The 14,202-nt window shown below is 40.1% G+C and overlaps 1 non-coding gene across 1 annotated transcript; it reads left to right on the plus strand.

The window, feature by feature from the left end:
• Nucleotides 1-10,524: 10,524 nt before the first annotated feature.
• Nucleotides 10,525-10,631, plus strand: LOC119869851. Its single transcript, XR_005354855.1, has one exon. It is a non-coding gene; the product is annotated as a U6 spliceosomal RNA (small nuclear RNA).
• Nucleotides 10,632-14,202: the final 3,571 nt, after the last annotated feature.

Consider the following 14,202-nt stretch of genomic DNA (forward strand, 5'->3'; position numbering starts at 1 on the left):
CCCTACAGGTGTGGGGCGTGTGGGGCTTCAGACACCATTCAGCCCTCAAGAGACACCAGAGGGCGCACACAGGGGTTCAGTCAGAGAATCCACTTGTAGATGCATCCGAAGGTACATTGTAGGGAGACACTTTCAGAAGCCAGCGAGAATGCCAGGGCATGAGTGCTGAGATGCATGGCATGGATCAGGCTTAACAGGATATGGCATTTATTACTGTTTATATGGAAAAGATCATAAGTATATGCAGGTTGGTAGATTTTTACAAAGTGAACACATCTGTGTCCAGCACTTGGATGGAGAAACAGAACTTTCCAGCTCTTCCTACAGACCTCTGCATGCTCCCTTCTACTCACCACCTACAAAGGAAATCAGTATCTCGACTTCTAAAACCATATATTAGTTTTGCAAGTTCTAGAATATCATGTAAGTGGAATTATACAAAATGTAGTCTTTTATGTAGGACTTCATTCACTCAGTATTTGCAGGAATCATCTTATTTAATTTCTTTAAAGAAAAAGATTTTATTTATTTATTCATGAGAGACAAAGAGAGAGAGGCTTAGATGTAGGCAGAGGGAGAAGCAGACTCCATGCAGGGAGCCCAATGGGGGACTCGATCCTAGTACCGTGGGATCATGTCCTGAGCCAAAAACAGGCGCTCAACCGCTGAGCCACCAGGCATCCCAGAATTTACCTGCTTTCTGATTCAACCTCCTTAATTGTCACAGAAAGACTGTTACATACTCCTCTTGACTAGGTTATTGTAGTTTGTGTGTTTCTAGGAACTTGTCCATTTCATCTGAGTCATCTGATTTGTTCATATAATTGTTCACAATAGGGACATCTGGGTGGCTCAGGGGTTGAACGTCTTGCCTTTGGCTCAGGGCGTGATCCCAGGATCTGGGTTGTGTTCCACATCAGGCTCCCTGTGAGGAGCCTGCTTCTCCCTCTGCCTGGGTCTCTGCCTCTCTTTGTGTGTGTGTGTGTGTGTCTTTCATGAATGAATAAATAAAATATTTAAAATAAAATAATTGTTCATAACATTCTCTCATAATTTTTAAAATTTCTGTAAGGCCAATAGTAATAGTAATGTCCCCACTTTTATTCCAGGTATCAGTAACTTGAATCTTTTATGTTTCTTAGTCTAGCTAAAGGTTTATCAGTTTTGTTTATCTTTTCAAGGAACCAGTTTTTTATTTTGTTGATTCTCTGTTGTTTTTCTATTTTGTTTATATTTTCTAATATTTATCATTTCCTTCTTTCTACTTACTTTATGTTTATGTGCTCTTCTTTTTCTGGTTGCTTAAGATGGAAGGTTAGGTTATTGATTTGAGATCTTTGTTTTTAATGTAGCCATTTATAGCTATGACTTTCCTCCTGAGTACTGTGTTAGCTGCAGCTTTAAAGTTTTGATGTGTTTATTTTTTCATTCATCTCAAAGTATTGTCTAAATTCTGTTGTGATTTTTAAAATTGATCCATGTTTGTTTCAAACTGTGTTTAATTTTCACATAGTTGTGAATAGATTTCCTTCTTTACTGATTTCTAATATTCCATTTGGTTAGATAAAGTACATTATATGGTTTCAATGCTTATAAATTTATTGAGTTTCTGTGTGTGGGTGGCCTAATGTATGGTCTGCCCTAAACAGTGTTCCATGTACAATTTAAAATAGTGTTTATTTTGACGTTAGATGAAGTGTTTTATATATGTCTGTTAGGTCTAGTTGGTTTACAGAGTTGTTCAAATCCTTTATTTCCTTGTTGATCTATGTAGTTTTGTGTCTATTAATGAATATGGGTATTGAAGTCTACAGCTATTATTATTGAATGGTCTATTTCTCCCTTCAATCCAATCAGTTTTTGCTTTATATATTATAGGGCTCTATTGTTAGCTGCATATATGTTTATAATTGTTATATCTTCTAAAGACTGACATTTTAATTAATATATAATTCATTGTCTCCCCTAACCTTTTCTCAAAGTCTACTTTTTATTTATTTATTTAAAAATTTTTATTTATTCATGATAGACATAGAGAGAGAGAGAGAGAGAGAGAGAGAGAGAGAGAGAGGCAGAGACACGGGCAGAGGGAGAAGCAGGCTCCATGCCAGGAGCCCGACGCGGGGCTCACTCCCGGGACTCCAGGATCGCGCCCTGGGCCAAAGGCAGGTGCTAAACCGCTGAGCCAGCCAGGGATCCCCCTCAAAGTCTTTTTTTTTTTTTTTTAAGATTTTATTTATTTATTCATGAGAGACACACACACACAGAGAGGCAGAGACACAGGCAGAGGGAGAAGCAGGCTCCATGCAAGGAGCCCGATGTGGGACTCGATCCTGGGTCTCCAGGATCACACCCTGGGCTGCAGGCCGCGCTAAACCGCTGCGCCACCGGGGCTGCCCTCAAAGTCTACTTTTTAAATGCTATTATAGCCTCTTCAGATCTCTTTGAGTTACCAATTGCCTAAATGTAATTTTCTGTCATTTCACTTTGAAATTATATGTGTCTTTGGGTCTAAAGTGAGTTTTTTATAGATGACATGTAGTTAAATCGTTTTTAATATCCACTCTCCCAATATCTGATTTTTAATTGGAAAGTTTAATCCACTTACATGTAAATGATTACTGGGATGCCTGGGTAGCTCAGTCTGTTGAGTGTCTGACTCTTGACACTCTCAGGTCTTAATCTCACAGCCGTGAGTTCAGCCCTGCTTTGGGTTCTGCAATGGGTGTGGAGCCTCCTTAAAAAAAGAAATAGGGGCACCTGGGTGACTCAGTTGTTTGAGCATCTGCCTTTGGCTCAAGTCATAATCCTGGGATCCTGGGATCAAGCCCCACATTATGCCCTGCTCAGCAGGAAGCCTGTTTCTCCCTCTCCCTCTGTCTTTCCCCCCTGCTCATGCTCTCTCTCTCTCTCTCTCAAATAAATAAATAAGTAATCTTTAAAAAATAAATATAAAAAAATTACTAGGGTACCTGGGTGGTGCAGTGAGTTAGGCATCTGACTCTTGGTTTCAACTCAGGTCATAATCTCAGAGTCCTGGGATTGAGCTCTGCATTGCCTCTGTGCTCAGTGTAAAGTCAGCTTGAGATTCTCTCTCCCTCTTCTTCTGCCCCTCTCACTCATGCTCTCTCTCTCTCAAATAAATAAATAAATCTTAAAAATATATAAATAAATTTAAATAATCACTGATAAGTAGGGATTTCTTCCACTTTGTTATTTGCTTTTTATGTTTTACATATTTTGTTTTCAAATTTATTACTGCCTTTTATTTTGATTTTTTGTAGTGTACCATTGTGATTCCTTCATTTCTTTTTCTGTGTATTTTTAATTTATTTTTATTTTTTAGATTTTATTTATTTATTTATTTATTTATTTATTTATTTATTTATTTGACAGAGAGAGAGTGTGAGAGAGCATAAGAAGGAGGAGTGGCAGAGATAGAGGGAGAAGCAGGCTCCCCAGTGGGCAGGGACCTGGATGTTGGATTTAGTCCCAGGGCCCTGAGATCATGACCTGAGCTGAAGGCACTTAACCGACTGAGCCACCCAGGCACCCCTTAAGTTTTTATTTTAATTCTAGTTAGTTAGCATACTGTGTTATATTATTTTCAAGTGTAGAGTATAGTGATTCAACACTTCCATATATCACCTAGTGCTCATCACAACAAGTGCAATCCTTAATCCCCATCACCTATTTGACCCATCCTCCTACCCTCTCCCCTCTGGTAACCATTAGTTTGTTCCCTATAATTAAGAGTCTGTTTCTTGATTTCTCTCTTTCTCTCCCTCCCTCCCTTTCGTTCTTTCCTCTTTACTCATTTTTTTCTTAAATTCCACATATGAGTAAAATCATATAGTATTTGTTTTTCTTTGACCTATTTTGCTTAGCATTATACTCTAGCTCATCTCCATATGTTGTTGCCTATGGCAAGATTTAATTCCTTTATAGGGATGAATAATATTCTATTGTATATACACACCCCAACTTCTTTGTCCATTCATCAATCAATGGGCATTTGGGCTGCTTCCATATCTTGGCAATAAATTGTAAATAATGCTACTATACAAAAAAGGATGCATTTATCCCTTTGATTTAGTGTTTTTGTATTCTTTGGGGAAATACCCAAGAGTGTGATTACTGTAACATAAGGTAGTTCTATTTTTGATTTTTTGAGGAAACTTCATGCTGTTTTTCACAGTGGCTGCAAACAATTTGGATTCCCACCAACAGTGCACAAGGGTTCCTTCTCCACATCCTCGCCAACACCTGTTGTTTCTTGTGTTGTTGATTTTAGCTATTCTGACAGGTGGGAGGCAGTATCTCATTATGGTTTTGATTTGTATTTCCCTGATGATCAGTGATATTGAGCATCTTTTCATATGCCTGTTGGCCATCTGTATGTCTTCCTTGGAAGAATGTCTGTTCATGTCTTCTGCCCATTTTTTAATTGTATTATTTGTTTTTTGGCTGTTGAGTTGTAGAAGTTCTTTATATCGTTTGGATATTAACCCTTTATTTGATATGCTCTTTGCAAATATCTTCTCCCATTCAGTAGGTTGCCTTTTATTTTTTAAAAAATATATTTATTTATTTATTTATTCATGAGACGCACACACACACACACACACACACACACAGAGGCAGAGACACAGGCAGAGGGAGAAGCAGGCTTCATGCAAGGGAGCCCAATGTGGGACTCAATCCAGTACTTCGGGATCACACCCGGAGCCAAAGGCAGAGGATCAACAGATCAACGCTCAACCACTGAGCCACCCAGGCATCCCCAGTAGGTTGCCTTTTAGTTTTGTTAATTGTTTTCTTCACTGCTCAGTTTTTTTTCTTTTGATGGACTCTCAATAGTTTATTTTAGCTTTTGTTTCCCTTCCCTCAGGGGATCTATCTAGAAAAATGTTGCTACAGCTAATGTCAGAGAAATTCCTGCCTGTGCTCTCTTCTAGGGTTTTGCTGGTTTCAGGTCTCACATTTAGGTCTTTAACCCACTTTGAATTTATCTATGTGAGTGGTGTAAAAAGTGGTCCAGTTTCATTCTTTTGTATGTTGCTGTCCAGTTTTCCCAGCACCATTTGTTGAAGAGACTGTCTTTTCCCCCATTTGATAGTCTTTCCTACTTTATCAAAGATTAATCACCCATATAACTGTGGGTTTATTTCTGGATTTTCTATTCTATTCCATTGATCCATGTGTCTATTTTTGTGCCAGTACCACACTGTTTGATTACTACTGCTTTGTAATATAACTTGATGTCTGGAATTGTGATGCCTCTGGCTTTTCTTTTCCAAGATGACTTTGGCTATTTGGTTTTTTTTATGGTTCCATACAAATTTTAGGATTTCCTTTTTTAGTTCTATGAAAGTTGCTGTTGGTATTTTTTTTTTTTTTTGCTGTTGGTATTTTCATAGGGATGATATTAAATGTATATTGCTTTGAGTAGTATAGATATTTTAACAATATTTGTTCTTCCAATGCGCGAGGATGGAATGTCTTTCCATTTTTTGTATCATCTTCAGTTTCTTTCATCAGTGTTTTATAGTTTTTAGTGTACAGGTCTTTCATTTCATTGGTTAGGTTTATTCCTAGGCATATTATTATTTTTGGTGCAATTGTAAATGGGATTGTTTTCTTAATTTCTCTTTCTGCTGCTTCAGTATTGGTGTCTATACAACAGATTTCTGCAAATCGATTTTGTATCATGATTTTACTGAATTTATCAGTTCTAGCAATTTTTTTGGTGGAGTCTTTGGGTTTTATATATATAGTATCATGTCATCTGCAGATAGTGAATATTTTATTTCTTCCTTACTGATTTAGATGTCTTTTATTTCTTTTTGTTGTCTGATTGCTGTGACGAGGACTTCTAGCACTATGTTGAAGAAAAGTGGTGAGAGGGGATCCCTGGGTGGCGCAGCGGTTTGCCGCCTGCCTTTGGCCCAGGGCGCGATCCTGGAGACCCGGATCGGAACCCACGTCAGGCTCCTGGTGCATGGAGCCTGCTTCTCCCTCTGCCTGTGTCTCTGCCTCTCTCTCTCTCTCTCTCTCTCTCTCTCTGACTATCATAAAAAAAAAAAAAAAGAAAGAAAGAAAAAGAAAAGAAAAGTGGTGAGAGTGAAAATCCTTTTTCTTGTTCCTTACCCTAGGGGAAAAGCTATCAGTTTTTTCCCATTAGGATGATATTAGCTGTGAATTTTTCAGGCATGGCTTTTATTGTGTTGATGTATGTTCCCTATAAGCCTACTTTGTTGAGGGTTTTTATCATGGATGTTTTGCTTTGTCAAATGCATTTTCTGCATCTATTGAAATGAATATATGGTTCTTACCCTTTCTTTTATTAATGTGTTTTATTAATGTGTTAATGTTGATTGATTTGTCAGTATTGAAACACCCTTCCAGGAATAAATCCCACTAAATTGTGATGAATTATTTTTTTAAATATGTTGTTGATTTGGTTTGCTAGTATTTTGTTGAGGATTTTTGCATCAATGTTCATCAGGGATATTGGCCTATAATTCTCTTTTTGTGTGTGGTGTCTTTATCTGGTTTTAGTATCAGGGTAATGCTCCATTCATAGGATTACTTTAGAAGTTTTCCTTCTTTTTCTATTGTTTGGAATAGTTTGAGAAGAATAGGTATTAACTTTTCTTTAAATGTTTGTTAGAACTCACCTGTAAAACCAATTAGTCCTGGACTTTTGTTTGTTGGGATTTTTTTGATTACTGATTCAGTTTCTTTGCTGGTTATTGGTCAGTTCAAATTTTTTACTTCTCTGTACCTCAGTCTTGGTCAGATAAGTTTCTAGGAATTTATCCATTTCTTCTACATTGTCCAATTTCTTGGCATATAATTTTAAATAATATTTGCGTGTATTTCTGTGGTGTTCATTTTTATTTCTCCTCTATCACTTGTGATTTTATTTATTTAAGTCCATTCTCTTTTTTTCTTGATAATTCTGGCCAGAAGTTTACTAATTTTGTTGTGTTTTTTTTTTTTTTTAATGGATCATCTTCTGGTTTCACTGATATATTCTATTGTTCTTTTAGTTTCTTTTTTTTTTAATTTTTATTTATTTATGATAGTCACAGAGAGAGAGAGAGAGAGAGAGAGAGAGGCAGAGACACAAGCAGAGGGAGAAGCAGGCTCCATGCACCGGGAGCCCGACGTGGGATTCGATCCCGGGTCTCCAGGATCGCGCCCTGGGCCAAAGGCAGGCGCCAAACCGCTGCGCCACCCAGGGATCCCCTTCTTTTGTTTATTTTTGTTTTTAGATTTTTAAAATAGATTTTATTTATTTATTCATGAGAGAGACACACCCACAGAGAGAAAGAGACATAGGCAGAGGTAGAAGCAGGCTCCATGCAGGGAGGCTGATGTGGGACTTGATCCTGGGACCTTGGAATCATGCTCTGAACTGAAGGCAGATACTCAACCACTGAACCAACCAGAAGTCCCTTTATTTTTTAGATTTTATTTATTTATTCATGAGAGACACACACAGAGAGAGAAGCAGTGACATAGGCAGAGGGAGAAGCAGGCTCAGGGGAGCCTGATGCAAGAAGCTGATGTGGGACTCAATCCCAGGACCCTGGATCAATACCGGAGTCAAAGGCAGACACTCAATCTCTGAGCCACCCAGATGTTCTTGTTCTTTTTGTTCTATATCATTTGTTTCTGCTCTGATCTTTATGATTTCCTTTTATCTGCTGATTTTAGGTTTTGTTTTTTGTTCTCTTTCTAACACCTTCAGGTATAAGGTTAGGTTGTTTGAGATTTTTCTTGCTTCTTGAGATAGACCTGTGTTGGTATAAACTTCTGTCTTAGAACTGCTTTTGCTACATCCCCAAGGTTTTGGACTGTTGTATTTTCATTTTCATTTGCTTTCATGTAGTTTTAAATTTCTTCTTTAATTACCTGGTTTACTCATTTATTGTTTAGTAGCATGTTATTTAACCTGCATATATTTGTGCTCTTTCCCAATTCTTTTTTTTTTTCTTTCCCAATTCTTTTTGGGGCTGACTTCTAGTTTCATAGCATTGTCTTCAGAAAAGATGCATGGTATGACTTCTGTCTTTCTGAATTTGTTGAGGCTTGTTTTCTGGCCTAATATACAATCTGCACTGAAGGATGTTCTGTGTGCACTTAAAAAGAATGTGTATTCTGCTGTTTTAGATAGATGTTCTGAATGTATCTGTTAAATCCATCTGGTCGGTCCAGTGTTTCTTTGAAAGCCATTGTTTCCTTGTTGATTTTCTGTTAGAAATGACACCTTAAACTTATAATAATCTAGCTTGAATTAATACTACTTTGCCTTAGCAGTATAAAAAAACTCTCCTACTTTTTTATTTTTAAAGATTTTATTTATTTATTCATGAGAGGCACAGAGAGAGAGAGAGAGAAAGACATAGGCAGAGAAAGAAGCAGGCTCCATGCAGGGAGCCCCATGTGGGACTCTATCCCAGAAATCCAGGACCACACCCTGAGCAAAAGGCAGATGCTCAACTGCTGAGCGACCCGGGCATCCCCAACTCTTTTTCCTTTATAGTTCTTCTCCTCTCTTTTTGTTGTTATTGTCACAAATTACATCTTCATACCTGTGTGCCATCAACATAGTTGATAATTATTGCTTCATAGTTGTCTTTTAATTCATATAGGAATTAAGAAAATTTATAGACCAAAAATCTATGAACACTGACTTTTATATCTACTTATATAGTTATCTTAACTGGTATTCTCTATTTCTTCATTTGGATTGAGTTATTGTCTAGTGATATTTCATTTCAGTCTGAAAGACTCTCTCCTTTTTTTTTTTTTTTTTGTTGTTGTTGTTGAAAACCAGAACTCCTGAATATTATAATATAATATGGCAATTCTGGAGATCATATTTGTCCCCTTCCCCAGGGTTTATTTTGGCTACATATTATAGTTGTTGATATTCATTTGTTTAGTGGCTTTACTGAACTAATTTTGCAAAGTCTAAATCCTTTTTCATATGTGGTCATGGAAGTCTCTGTTCTATTGGTTTGTGGGGAACTAGTGATCAATAGAAATTTTCTTTATCTGAACAGAAAGCAATCTCCTAGTCTTTGCAGATGGTGTGTGTGTGTGTGTGTGTGTGTGTGTGTTGTTACACACTTTCAATACTTAGGAATTTTGCAACTATGCCTTAACTTTCACTTCCTGGTTGGACAGAGCCGAAAGTAAATCAGAGGTGAATCTTAGGGCCTTCTCTAGTAACTACTCATAAAGGTAAAAGTAATTTATTGAAGCTTTAGTTTTGGTGATAAAAGTATTTCAACACCTTAAATTATTATTATTCTATTATATCCTATCATATAATGGAATATACTTTAACTCTTATAAGCAATGAGTTTGCTGTTTATTTATTGTTCTGAAGTGATATCTATCATAAATTATCATATGAGAAAAGTAAAATGCTTTATAATAAAATAATGAAAACATGCAACTATATATACTTTTGTATGTTTGCAAATACATATATGAATCGTGGAGGACATTATGGAAAGATGTTCATCATCTTGTTTTAACATTGGAACTGGGTTAGAGGATGACGTGGAGGGAGAATACTGATTTTTCCCTGTACAATTAGATAGATAAAGAAAACATTTAAAATGCCTGAAGGGAGAGGGACATGTTGGTGGCTCAGGGGTTGAGCATCTGCCTTTGGCTCAGGGCATAATCCCAGGTTCCTGGGATTGAGTTCCTCATTGGGCTCCCAGTGGGGAGCCTGCTTCTTCCTCTGCCTGTCTCTGCCTCTCTCTCTGTCTCTCATGAATAAATAAATAAAATCTTCAAAAAATGCCTGAAGGTAGAAGGAAAAATACAGCAAAAAATTTTAAAAAGGTATTCAAAAGTAGCAATGTATCATAGTGACTAAGCTTGTGGACTCAGAAGCTGTCTTTGTGAGTACAAATTCATGCTTTCTATTTGCTGTGTTACATTGGGCAAAGCCTTCTAATGCCTTTTCTGATCTTATTTTCTACATTTAAAAAATATGAATAATTGTACTTCTCTCTCTATGTATATGTATATATATGTGTGTATATACATATATATATATTTAAGTTTGTTTGTTTGTTTATTTAAATAATCTCTATACCCAACATGGGGCTTCAACTCACAACCCCAAGATCAAGAGTCCCATGTTCTTATAATTAAGCCAGCCAGGTGACCCAAAATGCCACTTCTTTCTAAAATAATTTTTAAATTGTAGGCCATCTCAATCAGAATACCAGCATCAATTTTTAAAAATAGAATTGACTAGCTTATTCTAATTCTCAGTTGGAAGACAAAATGAGCCAGAAGAGCCAGAAAAGTTTTGGAAGATAATTACATAATGGCAGGACCTACCTTATCAAGAGTAAAATATTCCATAAGGCTTCTTCAGTATGGTGTTGGGACAGTAACACAAACATCAGAGATGGAAAGAATGGTTGTTTTGCAAATGGTGTGTGGACAGTTGTTACCCATCTGGTCACATCTCTTCTTCATGCAGTGCTCCCTTTGACAGCACATATACTAAGATTGGAATGATACAGAGAAGATTAGCATGGCCCCTGCACAAGGATGACATGCAAATTCATCTCTACCTCACACCATACCCGCAAAATCAACTCTGAACGAAATTTTTTAAAAAAGACTTTATTTATTTATTCATGAGAGACACAGAGAGAGAGGCAGAGACACAGAGAGAGAGGCAGAGACACAGGCAGAGGGAGAAGCAGGCTCCATGCAGGGAGCCCGACGTGGGTGGGACTCGATCCAGGGACCCTAGGATCACACCCTGGGCTGAAGGCAGACGTTTAACCGCCAGGCGTCCAGGAAATTTAAAAATCAGAAACTATTATAGAATTAGAAGAAAATAAAGAAGTTGAGACGCCTGGGTGGCTCAGTGGTTGAACGTTTGCCTTCTGCTCAGGGTGTGATCCTAAGGTCCCGGGATGGAATCCTGCATCGGGCTCCCGGCACCTACCCTCCCACCCTGCCACGGGTACCCTGCACCTGTCCCCTCTTCCAGAATCCCAGTTGCCCTCTCAGCGGCCGGCGACAGCGTCTGTCCAGCAGGGACAGGAGCCAGCACGCGGCAAAGGCTTGGGGTCATGAGTCAGGAGCGGGTAAGTGAGATGAGCGCAGAGATTTAGGAAACAGCCCTCAGACTAGAGGAAACTGTTGCGGGAGACGGCACTCCGGGCCCTCACAGGGAGAGGAGAGCCACTTGGAAAGAAAGGCTGCGGCAGAAGGGATGAATCAAGACCGGGAAGGCCCTCGGCTCCCATAGCAACGCCTCAGCGTCCCTTGGTTTGCAGGATCCTTTGCTGTTGGGAGGGCTGGGCCCCCGCCGGTCACTCACAGCCCGGTTCGCCCAGCCTCGCAGGCCTCCCAGCAGCTCCTCTGCTGTTGGAAGGACCCGCCGCTGCTGCACCCCCCCCCAGGCCTCCGGTTTCTTTGCGCTGTGCCCAACGCGGCCTTAGGCGTGCTAGCCTGTCAGTCACCGCCCGTTCCCCGCCCTCCTGTCACTCAAAACCATCGCCCCCACCCATCGCACGGTCCGGACCTCGACGCGACTGCCCAGATCAGGACCAGAGAGCCGGGGATCCCTGGGTGGCGCAGCGGTTTGGCGCCTGCCTTTGGCCCAGGGCGAAGGATCGAATCCCACGTCGGGCTCCCGGTGTATGGAGCCTGCTTCTCCCTCTGCCTGTGTGTGTCTCTGCCTCTCTCTGTGTGACTATCATTAAAAAAAAAAAAAAAAAAAAAAAAGGACCAGAGAGCCAGTCTGCGTGGTACAGTGGAAGAACGGGGCTCTGAAACCCTTTTGGTGGAGTTTGGAGTCGAGGGGCCCGCAAGTTCCAGGGGACACCAGGGGAAAACAATAAACCGCAGGCGGGCCCTGGATCCCTTCGAAACAGAACATTTTAAATGTTCCAGATACCCACCAAAAGAGCAGTTTGCGGAGATTAAAGGCGTTGGTCGCGGTTGCGGGTAAGAGAAGCCCTGCACCCAGAACGGAGGCAAACCCTAGGGCTTTACTGACAAATTATATGAGTCAAACTCAAAGCCCTCCTGCCTTCCCCACTCCAGCTCTTTCTGCTTTTCTTCCTTTTTAAAAAAGATTTTACTTGTTTATTCATGGGAGACACAGAGAGGCACAGAGAGAGGCAGAGACACAGGCAGAGGGTGAAGCAGGTCCACACAGGAGGCCCGATGCGGGGCTCGATCCCGAGTCTCCAGGATCAGGCCCCAAAGGCAGGCACTAAACCGCTGAGCCGCCCAGGGGTCCCCTCTTTCTGCTTTTCCAACCTGATGTGGTGGGCGCCGGCGCAGAGACTGATGCCCCAGGTTTCCGACCTCAGTCAGACTAGCAGGCCTTGGTATTAAAGGTAAAAACCGGCGTTTTCCAGCCCACCCGGGAAAAACACCCTTTTATTTTTCGGCAAGTGTTTTTTTGCAGTACGCCCTGCGGGAAGGGTTGGGCGATGCTTTCAAATTTATTAAATGAATACATTCCTGGCTAAGAAGAGTGTATTGATACTATAGCGCCCCAACCTTTAAAAAGAACCCCATTCTTGTTAGCTGTATTATTTAGTGAAATGTCTGTGATAAGGACAGCCACTTATAGTGGCTTTGGGAATTTTATGTTAATAAAACCAATTTTTAGTTTTGATTGTCCTAGGCTTCATAAAATTTATTTTGAGAAATTGCTGTGAAAGGCACAGTAAGTGACTTCACAATTTTTTTCTTTTTTTTTTAATTTTTTAATTTTTATTTATAATAGTCACAGAGAGAGAGAGAGAGGCAGAGACATAGGCAGAGGGAGAAGCAGGCTCCATGCACTGGGAGCCCGACGTGGGACTCGATCCCGGGTCTCCAGGATCACGCCCTGGGCCAAAGGCAGGCGCCAAACTGCTGCACCACCCAGGGATCCCCACAATTTTTTTACTTTTAAGGGAAAATAAGTTCCTGACTTTGGTACCTTACTATTAGTGATAACTACCCAATTTCTTTTTTTCTTTTTTTTTTTTTAGATTTTATTTATTTATTCATGAAGGATACAAAGGAGAGAGAGAGGCAGAGACACAGGCAGAGGGAGAAGCAGGCTCCATGCAGGGAGCCTGAGGCGGGACTCCATCCGGGGAACCTAGGATCACACCCTGGGCTGAAGGCAGGCGCCAAACCGCTGAGCCACCCAGGGATTCCCTCCCAATTTCTTTAATATCTTTTTTTTTTTTTTCAGACGTACATAGTTTTTGTGAAAGGAACAGCCAGTTAAGGACGTTTAGGGATTTTTTTGTTTGTTTGTTTAAAAAATATAACCCTGCTTTGACTCATTTAGTAATAGGTAATAGCACTACCTTCCCAAATCCTTTAAAATAGTACTCAATGGATCTCTCATTTTTGTAGGATTTATTTCATAGCCTTGGATGAGAGACCTCATACAGGCTTAGGTCCCTATGCCAAATGAAATTTTATCTTTGGGTATGTTGCATTTTCTTCTTTGACCAGGCATCAGTTTAGAAGTGTGTTTACTTTCCTGAGTTTTCATTTTCTCCATTTTCTTCTGCCACACATGCCTAGCTCACAGAACAAATACTAACAGAAAAGAATAACTTTGGATTCTTCGGCTCATTGGTGGGTTCAAGGTTAGACAGCTAATAAAGGCTGGATCTGGGATCTGAATGAGGCTGTGTCAGCTTGTCAGGCCTGTGCCTGATGTTCAATGACTAAAAATCAATCCCACTTAGTGATAAGTGAAAGCATCTCTCCAAATCCCTCTAGCATTTACTCTTCTAACCGTTTATGGAGACACCCCTTCACATTTTCAGTTGCTTCCTCTGCTTTCTGCCATTCCTAACCCACCTGACTCTATCTGGTGTGATCTTAATTGTGTGTGTTTGCATGGATAAAATTATGGCTTACCTTTCTCTTCAAAGTCTGCCTGCCCGCTGCCTCTGCCAGCATGTGGTTTCTCAGGACTCGCTCTCACCCCATCCCTAGAGTCTTGTACAATTGCCCCTCCTTCCCCGTCACTGCAGCTGTATTGCTTAAATATTTCATGATGGGCGTCCCTTCCTGACTTTGTATTATGTTAAACTATTTTAAGTTATTGTTCTCTGTGTGTCTGTGCTGAGTTACAGTTCATGGAGGCAGGTGGGCCTATGTAAGAATTTGCCTTCG

This window comes from Canis lupus, chromosome 1 (genome assembly GCF_011100685.1).
Source record: "Canis lupus familiaris isolate Mischka breed German Shepherd chromosome 1, alternate assembly UU_Cfam_GSD_1.0, whole genome shotgun sequence".
NCBI lineage: Eukaryota > Metazoa > Chordata > Mammalia > Carnivora > Canidae > Canis > Canis lupus.